Source organism: Aotus nancymaae, unplaced genomic scaffold, assembly GCF_030222135.1.
Source record: "Aotus nancymaae isolate 86718 unplaced genomic scaffold, 86718_ANA_hifiasm-v0.15.2.pri h1tg000016l, whole genome shotgun sequence".
NCBI lineage: Eukaryota > Metazoa > Chordata > Mammalia > Primates > Aotidae > Aotus > Aotus nancymaae.
This window is the reverse complement of record NW_026988428.1, coordinates 47,575,464-47,590,303: the sequence shown is the minus strand read 5'-3', so window position 1 is coordinate 47,590,303 and position 14,840 is coordinate 47,575,464. Positions and strand designations below refer to the sequence as shown.

Genomic DNA, 14,840 nt, shown 5'->3' with positions numbered 1-14,840 from the left:
AGACAGCTCTTCATTGAGACTCTTCAGCACACAGCACTTCAGCTGTGTGTCACAGATCTCTGTGTACCACCCAGATTGTGGACTGTCCTGTAAGAACGGCCAGTGTACCAACCATGTTTATGTATCTTCAGATCCTTAAAACTGTCTCATATATAGTATGAGTAAAATAGGTGAGAATCAAATGAAGGATAAGAACCCATTTTAGAGTAAGCTTGTCCATCCATTTATTCACTTACCAAATATTTATTAAATACCTACAATGCAGCTGGGATTGTTCTTTTCTATTCCTGGCTTCCAAAATAGCACCAGCAATAAATACCTGTGATTGGACTAATGGCATGACAAATAGTTCTAAATCATTTGTGAAATATGGTTAGGCCTCTCAGAAAAGAAATGATGTGGTGGTTTGGCAGGGAAGGGAGATGAAAAACTGTATGTTAGTGACAATATTTCCTAACTCTATATAGCCTGCTGCTTCACGAAATCCATTAATCACTAAAAGTTCTTCTGAGAAACTACATTCTTTGGGTTTCTTATCAACTACCTAAAATAAAGATCAATTTTCTACAATCAGTACTCAAGAGGACTAAATTGTAGCTGAATTTCTGCAAGTGCCAGACTAACCAAACCACTGGGGTAGTATCACAACCTTGGAATCCCATGTCCATCGTTTCCTAGGAAACTCTCAGGTTTGTGGGAAAAGCAGGGCTACCAGGGCCACCTTCAGCTGAATCCCAGGAACCTAACACAGCCACAGTACCTCCCTCCAGGTTATGGCCTCTCCTTGGGCAAGCTGTCTCTCTGGCGGCTTGAGACAGGGGTAGTGGGCAGGAATTCCCTCAAAAAGAGCACTCCGGATATCGTGTGCCATGATCTTTACACCTGTAACCTCCAGTTTCCTTGCTCTTTAGTATACTGGGCCAATCCTGCTGATGAACACAGTCTCTGGAACGAAGAAGACCAGGATTTGAGTTCCAGTGCCACTGATTCCTAACTGGGCAAGTTTCCCAATGTCCCTGAGCTCCAGTTCCTCCAGGGGAAAATGAGGATTAAATGACAGAATGTAAGCACACAGCACAGTGGGTCGTTATCATTCTTGACAGTGTCTAAGGTATGATGTAGAAGTAACAATGCAGGCTTTGGGCCTCATATCCAGGCTCTAAGCAGACAGGTGCAGGCCACTGTTTCCCAAAGACAAAGCAGCTGAGAGAACTGAGGTATAATAAAAGCAGACCAACAGATGACTTTTTTGCTATTTCATGTTGAGAGCTGAGCTACCCTAAACCTCATAAAAACTAAAGTAATGTATCAGTGAGGATGGCCTCGGAGGAGACTGCAAAGACACTTACATGTTTATAAAACACTCCTGAATTCACACTTTGGAAACATTTTTGGCCTATCTACAAACATCTCTTATAATTAGCACCTTTTTCAATGTATGGTGACAATTATTCCAAAATCAAGTAGATACTAGCTCAGGTATCAGGGGGCAATGTATACTGATTTTATTTATTCATCTACCAAACAGGTACTGAGTGTCTGAATACCAGGCACTGTGCTAGGCCTTGAGACTAGAGATGGAAGACATAATTTCTCTCCAGTAGGGATGACGCGAAGGCCAGCCTACTGTTACTGCACTACAAATAAGAAGTGGATATATACAGAGGTGGGAGAGGGGCAGTTGCTGGACTTCAGGTTAGGCTGAGTGGAAATTAGGTATACAAAAATTCCCAGGCTTCTTTGTAATCAGCTAATATTTAATTCTGTAAGCCAATTTAGGGAGAGAAAAAAGTGGAGAATATATTTCATTTATATAAAGGATGTAAAGGCAGGAGAAGCCAGCCCTTAACATATTCCTACAATGGATCACTCTAATTCTCAGTTCCTATCCCATCTCCACCTCCCACTTAAGGCCTACAAGTGACACCAGCACTTTTTTTCTTGTTCCCAGCATCGGAGCTGAAAGAGTTGATGATCCCTGAGGTCACAAGTGGTCAGCAGGACTGTTAGAATGATAAACTTTCACAAATCCACCTTCTCTCTCTGGGCCAATATGGCTCTTCATAAATCAGTGAAAGCAAAGTTTACAAAACCTCAGTTATATTTGCCAAGTAGCATTTATAGGACAATTCACTTTGAGAAGCAGCATACTCATGGTTAAGAGTTCAGACTTGGCCAGGCACGGTGGCTCATGCCTGTAATCCTAGCACTTCGGGAGGCCGAGGTGAGCAGATCATGAGGTCAGGAGTTTGAGACCAGCCTGACCCACGTGGTGAACCCCATCTCTACTAAAAATACAAAAATTAGCCAGGCGTGGTGGCGTGTGCCTATAATCCCAGCTACTTAGGAGGCTGAGGCAGGAGAATCATTTGAACCCGGGAGACGGAGGTTGTAGTGAGCTGAGATTGATCCATTGCACTCCAGCTTGGGCGACAGAGTAAGACTCTGTCTCAAAAAAAAAAAAAAAGTTCAGACTCATGAAACAGACTGCCTGGGTTTGAATCCTGCTGCTGCCCTTACTTGCTTGAGGTCTTTGGCAAGTAACCTAACCTTTCTGTGCCTCCAATTCCTTAGTGTAAAATCAGAATTACAGTATTACTCACTGCCTAAGGTGGTGGAGAGGATAACATGCGTTAACACATATGAAGAGCACAGAAGAAAGAGGCTGACATACAAGTTCCCAGTACATGTTAGCTATTGATATTTGAAAAGAATGCCATAAAATAATTCATTTTTAATAACAGGTAATAATTTTTCCATGATTAGAGGGATAATTGTTTCTAATAGAGGTAAAAGGAAGAAAATCAGCAGTATTTCCATTTATGTATTACTTTGATCTTGCACTGCTATAGAGAACCACCTGAGACTGGGTAATTTATAAAGAAAAGGGGATTCATTGACTCACAGTTCTGTAGGCTGTACAGAAACCATGGCTGGGGAGGACTCAGGAAACTTATAATCATGGTGGAAGGTGAAGGGGAAGCAGGCATATCTCATGTGGCCATAGAAGGAGGAAGAGGGCAAAGGGGTAAGTGCTACATACTTTTAAACAATTAGATCTTGTGAGAACTCTATCATGAGACAGCATGAGCAGGATGGTGCTAAACCATCAGAAACCACCCCCATGATCCAATCACCTCCCATCAGGTCCCGCCTCCAACACTGGGAATTACATGAGATTTGGGTGGGGAGACAGAGCCAAACCACGCAGGTGCATATGTTAAGTATTCTAGCAAAGCTCTTTATTTTTATTGATTTATTTTGAGATGGGAGTCTTGCTCTGTAACCCAGGCTGGAATGCAGTGGCACAAGCTCAGCTCACTGCAACCTCCACCTCCTGGGTTCAAGTTTACCTCAGCCTCCAGAGTAGCTGGGATTACAGGCACTCGCCACCACGCCAGGCTGATTTTTGTATTTTTAGTGGAGATGGGGGTTTCACCATATTGACCAGGCTGGTCTCGAACTCCTCACCCCAGGTGATCCGCCCTGCTCAGCCTCCCAAAGTGCTGGGATTACAGGCATTAGCCACTGCACCTGGACACAAAGCACTTTAGAATAAGCAAACAGACCAAGGTGAACAATAGCACGAGATATGGTCTTTATGGCAAGTTTATCAAAGGAAATTGAGATACACTGTGACTGCATTGAAATGAAATCAGCATAACAGTCTGAATTTATCATCAAATTATATTTATAATCCAAACAAATGCTTTGAACAAAAGGCACTGTTTGGGACTCAGCGCCCTGCTGGCTAGGGACTGCCAAGTAACCAAATGATAGGGCAAACGAGATGCAGAGACCAAGCAAAACAAAGGGAAAAATAGAGAACACATATGCAAAGGGAGGAAACAAGGGTAAGAAAAATCACAGAAATAATCAGCTTCTGTTCAGTGTAGTGTTAACACTTTTGTTTCAGAAGTAATCACACAGAGTAGCATTTTCTTTTCCTTTTTGGGGATTTAAAAAATTTTTTATTTGTAATTGACACATAAAAATTGTACATATTTATGGGGTATAGTGTGATGTTTCCCTCTATGTATACATTGTATAATGATAAAAAATGACTAAAAAAGGTAATGTAGATAAAATGTTTGATGCAAAAATAACATTAATATTTATTATATGAAAATATGTACATTGTTAAAAAGTAAAAGCACTGGGTCGGGTGCGGTGGCTCACGCCTGTAATCCCAGCACTTTGGGAGGCCGAGGCGGGTGGATCACGAGGTCAAGAGATCGAGACCATCCTGGTCAACGTGGTGAAACCCCGTCTCTACTAAAAATACAAAAATTAGCCGGGTGTGGTGGCACGTGCCTGTTGTCCCAGCTACTCGGGAGGCTGAGGCGGAAGAATTGCTTGAACCCAGGAGGTGGAGGTTGCAGTGAGCCGAGAGTGCGCCACTGCACTCCAGCCTGGTGACAGAGCAAGACTCCGTCTCAAAAAACAACAACAAAAAAGCAAAAGCACTGATACTCATACATTTAGATGGGTCAAATAACACAGCAGAAAATTCACAGAACAGCTCAAGAAATTGTACATATTTTCTTTTTGAAAAATGTGCTCAAGATCAATAAGAAGAAACATGAGGCAGATTTTTTTTTTTTTGCTTTGAAAGCTCATGTCACTTGCTTGTAATAGGAAATCATGTCATCCAGAGTTCAAAAGTAACTGTGGGGGCTTGTGGTAGGTTGTTGGGGGCACGAGTGGGTGACATATGTGCAGAGCTAGGTCTGCGGCTCTGGTCAGGGCACTGCCCTGGGTCACTCAGTGCTGGCCAAGGCCTGCTTCATGCCTGGATGCCGGAAAAACCAGTTCTCTTCTGACCTACAAAGCAATCCAATGGTGAAGCAAACTCAGGATCTCTCTCAGCCTAGAGATCTGACGGATGAGGCAGTAATTTTAACTATTTGTAAAAAAAAAAAAAATTGTAGTATCTCATACTGACACAGCCAGGTGTGAGAGGGTCACTGGAGAAACTCCAACCAGCCTGCCCACTGGGTGGAGCCTCGGGAAGTTCACGGCCTTTGCAGTGGGAAGGAGAGGGGTCCCTCCTCTTCCTGTGTAAAACCTGAGATTCAATCTGTCAGGAAGGAAGCACTGGAGCATGGGACACTGGCCTAGCAAGAGTCCCTGTTTCCCCTTTTCTTCCTTTTCACCAAATAAAATCCTGTCTTACCATTCAAATTGCAAGCCTAAATTTTCATGGCCATGGGACAAAGAACCCCCATCTTTAGCTGAACTAAGGAAAATTCCTGTAACACCATGGCATATTGAGATTTTGCACCCAGTAAATTTACAGAGTAGCATTTTTAATGGAGAGGTCTATGAATAACGAACCTGGATTTTGTTCCTGGCTTTGCTGCAAAATAACTCTGTAACCTCAGTCTTTCGGACCCTCAGCATGAGCCTCATCTATTAGAAATGACAACATGACAACATGAGGTCTCTCTACAGGACCAAAATTAGGGAGACAATCAAATCTAACTTTATACCTCAGGCACTTTGAAAAGTGTGGGATGAAAGACAAAGTACAAAGTAGAGGCGTGATCACAGAAGGAAAAATTGATCACGTAACTTCTGGGTGCAGAAGGCTTCCTTTCAAGAGAATTTTAATGTATCTTTAAAAGGAGAATATTTGATGAAGCTCAGAGGAAACAGTGTAGAATAACATTTAGGAGTAGTATATGAAAACAGTGTCCATACTGTTATTCCAGTTTTTGTTTTCTGTTGGAGCCTTCGGTCTGCCATGCAGAGACTGTGTGACTCAGGGGCAAGGCTTTATCTAACTCCAACAAAGGAGGTGGTTGGTTGGCTTGTGTGCCCTCTCAGGCCTTTTCTAACTCTAAAATTCTATTGATATTGAATCCATGATTTCAAATATTAATCTCATAATAACTAAATTCTGTAAGAATTTATTACTTGGGGAAGCATATACAACATACTTCTCAGTGTCAGGGTAGATGGCAGATAAATTTTTTTTTTTTTTTTGAGACGGAGTTTTTTGCTCGTTAGCCAGGCTGGAGTGCAATGGCGCGATCTCGGCTCACCGCAACCTCCACCTCCCGGGTTCAGGCAATTCTCCTGCCTCAGCCGCCTGAGTAGCTGGGATTACAGGCACGTGCCACCGTGCCCAGCTAATTTTTTATATTTTTAGTAGAGACGGGGTTTCACCATGTTGACCAGGATGGTCTCGATCTCTTGACCTCGTGATCCACCCGCCTTGGCCTCCCAAAGTGCTAGGATTACAGGCGTGAGCCACTGTGCCCGGCTTTTTTTTTTTTTTTTAGACAGAGTCTTGCTCTGTCACCCAGGCTGGAGTGCAGTGGCATGAACTCAGCTCACTGCAACCTCCACCTCCCAGGCTCAAGTGATTCTCCTGCCTCAGCCTCCCAAGTAGTTGGGATTACAGGCACCCATGAACATGCCAGGCTAATTTTTCTATTTTTAGTAGAGACAGGATTTCACCATGTTGGCCAGGCTGGTCTCAGACTCCTGACCTCAAGTCCTCAAGTGATCCACCCTCCTTGGCCTCCCAAAGTGCTGGGATTACAGACATGAGCCACCGTGCCCAGCTGGCAGATAAATTTTAACTGAAAGAAAAAGCCAGTGTAACAACAAATTATACTAATTATCTCCTTCTGGTTCTGTTGACTTGAGACAGCAAGGAGTACACCACGTTATGCCAGAAATGTAGGATTCCTCCTGGAATTCTCCATGGGCTCTGAGGCCATAACTCATCTGCTTTGCTCCACAGAAATTATCGAAATGAACAATGCCCCTGTAGTCTGTCTAGCACACTGTTAAATTGATGAACCTTATACAGGGATATCTATCACTCTAGTGACTTCAATTAGCTCCCAAACTGATTATTGATCAATCATCAAGTGCTCATTAAAGAGGAAAACCCAGGAGCTACTTGGTAGGTGTGGGCTGACATACTTAGAGATATGCTACATGCTTCTATTTTTGATGGTTACATTAAGTTAAATCAGGGCATTAGTCATCGTTTTCAAAATGCTAAATTTAACAATGATTTTTAAATGTTAACATAAATTACAATTAGTTTCATAAGATTTTGTTACTTTAATGCAACTAATGAAAAAGGACCAATTTACCCTAAAGAAGATAAATTGTTTTATGCCTTATTAAAAAGAAAATGTTTCTATTTGTAATAAGAGTAAAGTGTACTTATAAATCTTAATCTGCACTTGTTCTTCTTCCAGTATTATTAGAGGCAGGTTCTAATTTAAGTGTTTGAGTCATAGATGGGGTTATTGGTTTTGTTTATCTCTAAGGAACTCCTGATCAACATTCATATTCAGCAAAAGTTTCTTAGGCCCTCTATTATGTACAACAAATAGGCCTTGTCTTATTTGACTTAATTAATGTTCTATTACTAGAAATCCAATTATGTTTTCTTCTTTATTGATTTATGCTAGTTCATTAGTTCAGAAGATTTTTTATAAACATAGTTATCATTTGGTGTTATAAAACAATATCTGCCCACTTCACAATTATCAGAGATTTCTACCTGAAATAAATGCAATTTTATCTAATCTATTCTAATTTAGCAAAAGATTATTTTCCTTTCTTGTCTCTCAAGTACTCACTGAAGTGGGGTAAAGAGAGACTGGCAAGGAATTGGAATTTTAAGAAAGCTCAGTTTAATCCCTCCCTCCCTCCCTCCCTCCTTCCCTCCCTCCCTTCCTTCTTTCTTCCTTTCTTTCTTAGCTCAGTTTAATTCTCTTTCCTTTCTTTCTCTCTCTTTTTTTAAAATTGCACTTTAGGTTCTGGGGTACATGTGCAGATTATGCAGGATTGTTGCTTAGGTATATACATGGCAATGTGGTTTGCTGCCTCCATCCCCCTGTCACCTATATCTGGCATTTCCCCCCCAATGGTTATCCCTCCCCAACCTCCCCACCTCCCACTGTCCCTCCCCTAGCCCCCAACAACAGACCCCAATGTGTGATGCTCCATCCCTGTGTCCATGTGTTCTCATTGTTCAACGCCTATGAGTGAGAACACGCAGTGTTTGATTTTCTGTTCTTGTGTCAGTTTGCTGAGAATGATGGTTTCCAGATTCATCCATGTCTCTACAAAGGACATAAACTCATTGATTTTTTTTTTCATTCAAGAGAATTAAATCGTTTATTGATTACACATGATAATGGATGATACACAAGCTTCATTCCCATCTATAATTTTATCTGGTACCATTATTCAATTTAGATATATTGCATAGGATGTGCCAACAATCATCTTTATAACCAATAATTCCATGATTTTGCTTGGGTAATCCCTTTTAATCGTGAACTTCAGGTCACAATAGTAACTATTAGCTCAACTACACCAAGGTTTCTGAAGACAATGGCTTCTTCACCCAAGCAGGTTGTATATAAATTCCAAATAGAACCTGGCATCACCCTGAAGGAATTCTAACTTCACACTGTTGGGGAAATTTACCAAGATGGCTTCAGAGTAGACTAACTTTACACAGCACATTAAAAAAAAAAGACATTTATTCAGCGTCACGATCAGACTATTACATTTAGCAATCAACAGCATGGGTGCAAAAAGAAAAAGAAAAAGAAAAAAAATCTACATTAAAACCCTTTGTTGGAATGCTTTACACTTTCCACAGAACAGAAACTAAAATAACCTGTTATACAATTAGTCACAAATACAGTCCTCGAGTTTTTTGCCCATACACATGAGTATTTGTCTAAATCATGTCTTCTTTGTAGCAGCTAGGCCCTGCCACCACTGTGCTTGGCTGAGTTCACAAATCTGTTGTAACCTGTAGCTTCCCTGTCACTTCTCTGGTTCTCCTCTCCTGCTAAGCTTTGTTTCCTAATTAAAATCTTCTGCCACTGCCATAGCTACTGCTGTTACTGGAACCGCCATAGCCACCTTGGTTTCGTGGTTTGGCAAAGTACTGGCCGCTACCACCATAGGGACCAGAGCTTCTGCCTCCAAAGTTTCCTCCCTTCATGGGTCCAAAATTTGAAGACTGATTGTTGTAACTGCCAAAATCATTGTAGCTTCCACCACCTCCAAAATTGCCTCCATCATTACCAAATCCATTATAGCCATCCCCACTGCCACCATATCCACCACCATCATGGCTGCCACCAAAGCCACCACGACCACTGAAGTTTCCTCCATGACCAAAGTTGTCGTTCCCACCGAAACCACCTCCACGACCACCACCAAAGTTTCCAGAACCACTTCGACCTCTTTGGCTGGATGAAGCACTAGCCATCTCTTGCTTTGACAGGACTTTCCTAACTTCACATTGTGGCCATTCACAGTATGGTATTTCTGAATGACAATCTTGTCCACAGAGTCATGGTCGTCAAAGGTTACAAAGGCAAAGCCCCTTTTCTTGCCACTGCCTCTGTCAGTCATGATTTCAATCACTTCAGTTTTTCCATACTGTTCAAAATAATCTCTTAGGTGATGTTCTTCAGTGTCTTCTTTAATGCCACCAACGAATATTTTTTTCAGTTAGGTGGGCACCTGGTCTTTGAGAATCTTCTCTTGAGACAGCTCTCTTTGGTTCCACAACTCTTCCGTCCACTTTGTGTGGCCTTGCATTCATGGCTGCATCCACCTCCTCCACAGTTGCATACGTGACGAACCCAAAGCCCCTGGATCGCTTGGTGTTTGGATCTCTCATTACCACACAGTCTGTGAGCGTTCCCCATTGCTCAAAATGGCTCCTCAGGCTCTCATTGGTTGTTTCAAAGCTCAACCCTCCAATGAAGAGCTTCCTCAGCTGTTCCGGCTCTTTAGGAGACTCTGACTTAGACATGATCGCAGGGAGAAGAGAGACATTAACGATGCTGCTTTGGCGGCGTGCACGGGCAGAAAGGAGCAAACTGACAAACGTATCTCAAACTCATTGATTTTTATGGCTGCATAGTATTCCATGGTTTATATGTGCCACATTTACCTTGTCCAATCTATCATCAATGGGCATTTGGGTTGGTTCCAGGTCTTTGCTATTGTAAACAGTGCCACAATGAACATATGTGTGCATGTGTCTTTATAATAGAACAATTTATAATCCTTTGGGTATATACCCAGTAATGGGATTGCTGGGTCAAATGGAATTTCTATTTCTAGGTCCTTGAGGAATGGCCACACTGTCGTCCACAATGGGTGAGCTAATTTACACTCCCACCAACAGTGTAAAAGTTTCTCTACATCCTATTTCTCCACATTCTCTCCAGCATCTGTTTCCATATTTTTTAATGATCATCATTCTAACTGGTGTGAGATGGTATCTCACTGTGGTTTTAATTTGCATTTCTCTAATGACCAGTGATGATGAGTACTTTTTCATATGTTTGTTGGCCTATATGTCTTCCTTTGAAAAGTGTCTGTTCATATCCTTCATCCACTTTTGAATGAGTTTTTTTTTTTCTTGTAAATCTGTTTTAGTTCTTTGTAGATTCTGGATATACGCCCTTTATCAGATGGGTAGACTGCAAATTTTTTTTCCCATTGTGCTGGTTGCCAGTTCACTCTAATGATTGTTTCTTTTACTGTACAGAAGCTCTGGAGTTTAATTAGATCCCATTTGTCTATTTTGGATTTTGTTGCCAATGCTTTTGGTGTTTCAGTCATGATGTCTTTGCCTATGCCTATGTCCTGAATGGTTTTGCCTAGGTTTCCTTCTAAGATTTTTATGGTTTTAGGTCTTATGTTTAAGTCTTTAATCTATCTGAGTTAATTTTAGTGTAAGGTGTCAGGAAGGGGTCCAGTTTCTGCTTTCTGTACATGGCTAGCCAGTTTTCCCAACACTATTTATTAAACAGGGAATCCTTTCCCCATTGCTTGTTTTAGTCAGATTTGTCAAAGATCAGATGGTTGTAGATGTGTGGCATTGCCTCCGAGGCCTCTGTTCTGTTCCATTGGTCTACATCTCTGTTTTGGTACCAGTACCATGCTGTTTTGATTACTATAACCTTGTAGTATAGTTTGAAGTCAGGTAGTGTGATGCCTCCAGGTTTATTCTTTCTGCTCAGGATTGTCTTGGCTATGCAGGCTCTCTTTTGGTTCCATATGAAGTTTAAGTAGGTTTCATCCAGTTCTGTGAAGAGGGTCATAGGTAGCTTGATGGGGATAGCATTGAATCTATAAATTACTATGGGCAGTATGACCATTTTCACAATATTGATTCTTCCTAACCATGAGCATCAAATGTTTCTCCATGTGTGTCCGTCCTCTCTTATTTCCTTAAGCAAGTTTGTAGTTCTCCTTGAGGAGGTCCTTTATATCCTTTGTTAGTTGTATTCCTAGGCATTTTATTCTCTTTGTAGCAATTGTGAATGGGAGTTCGCTCTTGATTTGGCGCTCCGTTAGTCTGTTATTGATGTATAGGAATGCTTGTGATTTCTGCACATTGATTTTGTATCCTGAGACTTTGCTGAAGTTGCTTATCAGTTTCAGGAGATTTTGGGCCGAGACAATGGGGTCTTCAAAATATACAATCATGTCATCTGCAAATAGAGACAATTTGACTTCCTCCTTTCCTAACTGAATACACTTTATTTCTTTTTCTTGCCCGATTGCTCAGGCTAGAACTTCCAATACTGTATTGAATAGGAGTGGTGAGAGAGGGCATCCTTGTCTAGTGCCAGATTTCAAAGGGAATGCTTCCGGTTTTTGCCCATTCAGTATGATATTGGCTGTGGGTTTGTCGTAAATAACTTTTATTATTTTGAGATATGTTCTATCGATACCTAGTTTATTGAGAGTTTTTAGCACAAAGGGCTGTTGAATTTTGTCGAAGGCCTTCTCTGCATCTATTGAGATAATCATGTGGTTTTCATCTTTGGTTCTGTTTATGTGGTTGGATTACATGTATAGACTTGTGTATGTTGAGCCAGTCTTGCATCCCTGGTATGAAGCCTACTTGACCACGATGGATAAGCTTTTTGATGTGCTGTTGCAATCAGTTTGCCAGTAGTTTATTGAAGATTTTTGCATCTATGTTCATCATGGATATTGGCCTGAAGTTTTCTTTTCAAGTCTCTGCCGGGTTTTGGTATCAGGATGATGTTGGTCTCATAAAACGATTTGGGAAGGATTCCCTCTTTATGTATTGTTTGGAATAGTTTCAGAAGTAGTGGTACCAACTCCTCTTTGTATGTCTGGTAGAATTCAGCTGTTAACCCATCTGGACCTGGACTTTTTTTGGTTGGCAGGCTATTAATTGCTGCCTCAACTTCAGCCCTTGTTATTGGTCTCTTTGGGGTTTCAACTTCCTCTTGGTTAAGGCTTGGGAGGGTGCAAGTGGCCAGGAATTTATCCATTTCTTCCAGGTTTACTGGTTTATGTGCATAGAGTTGTTTGTAGTAATCTCTGATGGTAGTTTCTATTTCTGTGGAATAGGTGGTGATATCCCCCTTATTATTTTTTATTGCATCTATTTGATTCTTCTCTCTTTTGTTTTTTATTAATCTGGCTAGCGGTCTATTTTGTTGATCTTTTCAAGAAATCACCTCCTGGATTTATTGATTTTTTGAAGTTTTTTTTGCATCTCTGTCTCCTTCAGTTCTGCTCTGATCTTAGTTATTTCTTGTCTTCTGCTATCTTTTGAGTTTTTTTATCTTGCTCCTCTACCTCTTTCAATTTTGATGATAAGGTGTTGATTTTAAATCTTTCCTTGCTTCTCATGTGGGCATTTATTGCTATATATTTCCCTCTAGACACTGCTTCAAATGTGTCCCAGAGATTCTGGTACATTGTGTCTTCGTTCTCACTGGTTTCGAAGAACATCTTTATTTCTACCTTCATTTCACTGTTTATCCAGTCGACATTCAGGAGCCAGTTGTTCAGTTTCCATGAAGTTGTGCAGTTCTGAGTTAGCTTCTTAATCCTGAGTTCTAATTTGATTGCACTCTGGTCTGAGAGACTGTTTGTTATGATTTCCATTCTTTTGCATTTGCTGAGGAGTGATTTACTTCCAATTATGTGGTCAATTTTAGAATAGGTGTAATGTGGTGCTAAGAAGTATGTATATTCTGTGTATTTGGGGTGGAGGGTTCTGTAGATATCTATTAGGTCCGCTTGGTCCAGATGTGAGTTCAAGTCCTGGATATCCTTGTTAATTTTCTGTCTCGTTGATCTGTCTAATATTGTCAGTAGAGTGTTAGTCTCCCACTATTATTGTGTGGGAGTCTAAGTCTCTTTGTAGGTCATTAATAACTTGCTTTATGTATCTGGGTGCTCCTGTATTGGGTGTGTATATATTTAGCATCATTAGCTCCTCTTGTTGCATTGATCCTTTTACCATTATGTAATGCCCTTCTTTTCTCTTTTGATCTTTGTTGGTTTAACATCCATTTTATCAGAGACTAGGATTGCAACTCCTGCTTTTTTTTGCTCTCCATTTGGTTGGTAAATCTTCCATGCCTTTATTTTGAGTCTATGTATATCCCTGCATGTGAGATGCGTTTCTTGAATACAGCACACCGATGGGTCTTGACTTTTTATCCAATTTGCCAGTCTGTGTCTTTTGATTGTGGCATTTAGCCCATTTACATTTAAGGTTAATATTGTTATATGTGAATTTTATCCTGTCATTTTGATGCTAGCTGGTTGTTTTGTCTGTTAGTTGATGCAGTTTCTTCATTGTTTCAATAGTCGTTACCATTTGGCATGTTTTTGTAGTGGCTGGTGCTGGTTGTTCCTTTCCATGGTTAGTGTTTCTTTCAGGAGCTCTTGTAAGGCAGGCCTGGTGGTGACAAAATCTCTTAGCAATTGCTTGTTGACAAAGGATTTTATTTCTCCTTTGCTTATGAAGCTTAGTTTGGCTGGATGTGAAATTCTAGGTTGAAAGTTCTTTTCTTTAAGGATGTTGTATATTGGCCCCCACTCTCTTCTGGCTTGTAGGGTTTCTGCCAAGAGATTTGTTGTAAGTCTGATAGGCTTCCCTTTGTGGGTGACCCAATCTTTCTCTCTGGCTGCCATTAGCATTTTTTCCTTCTTTTGAACCCTGGTGAATCTGATGATTATGTGTCTTGGGGTTGCTCTTCTTGAGGAATATCTTTGTGGTGTTCTCTGTATTTCCTGGATTTGAATGTTGGCCTGCCTTGCTAGGTTAAGGAAGTTCTCCTGGATAATATCCTGAAGAGTGTTTTCCAGCTTGAATTCATTGTTTCCATTACATTCAGGTACACCTATCAAACGCAGATTAGGTCTTTTCACATAATCCCATATTTCTTGGAGGCTTTGTTCATTTCTTTGCAGTCTGTTTTCTCTAATCTTGCCTTCTCATTTCATTTCATTGAGTTTATCTTCAATCTCTGATATCCTTTCTTCTGCTTGGTCAATCTGGCTACTGTAATTTGTGTATGCTTCGTGAAGTTCTTGTGTTGTGTTTTTCAGCTCCATCAAGTTGTTTATATTCTTCTCTAAGCTGTTTATTCTCATTAGCATTTCGTCAAACCTTTTTGCAAGGTTCTTAGTTTCTTTGCATTGGGTTATAACATGTTCTTTTAGCTCAGAGAAGTTTGTTATTATCCACCTTCTGAAGCCTGTGTCAGTTCATCAGGCTAATTCTCCATCCAGCTTTGTTCCCTTGCTGGTGAGGAGTTATGATCCCTTGGAGGAGAAGAGGCATTCTAGTTTTGGGTGTTTTCATCCTTTTTGCACTGGTTTCTTCCCACATTCATGGATCTATCTACCTGTGGTCTTTGTAGTTGGTTACTTTGTAGTTGGGGTTTCTGAGTGGACATCCTTTTTGTTGCTGTTGAAGCTATTTCTTTCTGTTTTTGAGTTTTCCTTCTAACAGTCAGGCCCCTCTGCTGCAGGACTGCTGAAGA

The 14,840-nt window shown here is 40.9% G+C and overlaps 1 protein-coding gene and 1 pseudogene across 2 annotated transcripts in view; both read right to left on the bottom strand.

Moving 5' to 3' along the window:
• The window catches only part of SRGAP1 (SLIT-ROBO Rho GTPase activating protein 1), a 313,613-nt gene that overhangs the window by 108,690 nt on the left and 190,083 nt on the right, over nt 1-14,840 (bottom strand). The window lies entirely within an intron of this gene.
• On the bottom strand, nt 8,613-9,834 carry LOC105712003 (heterogeneous nuclear ribonucleoprotein A1-like; annotated as a pseudogene).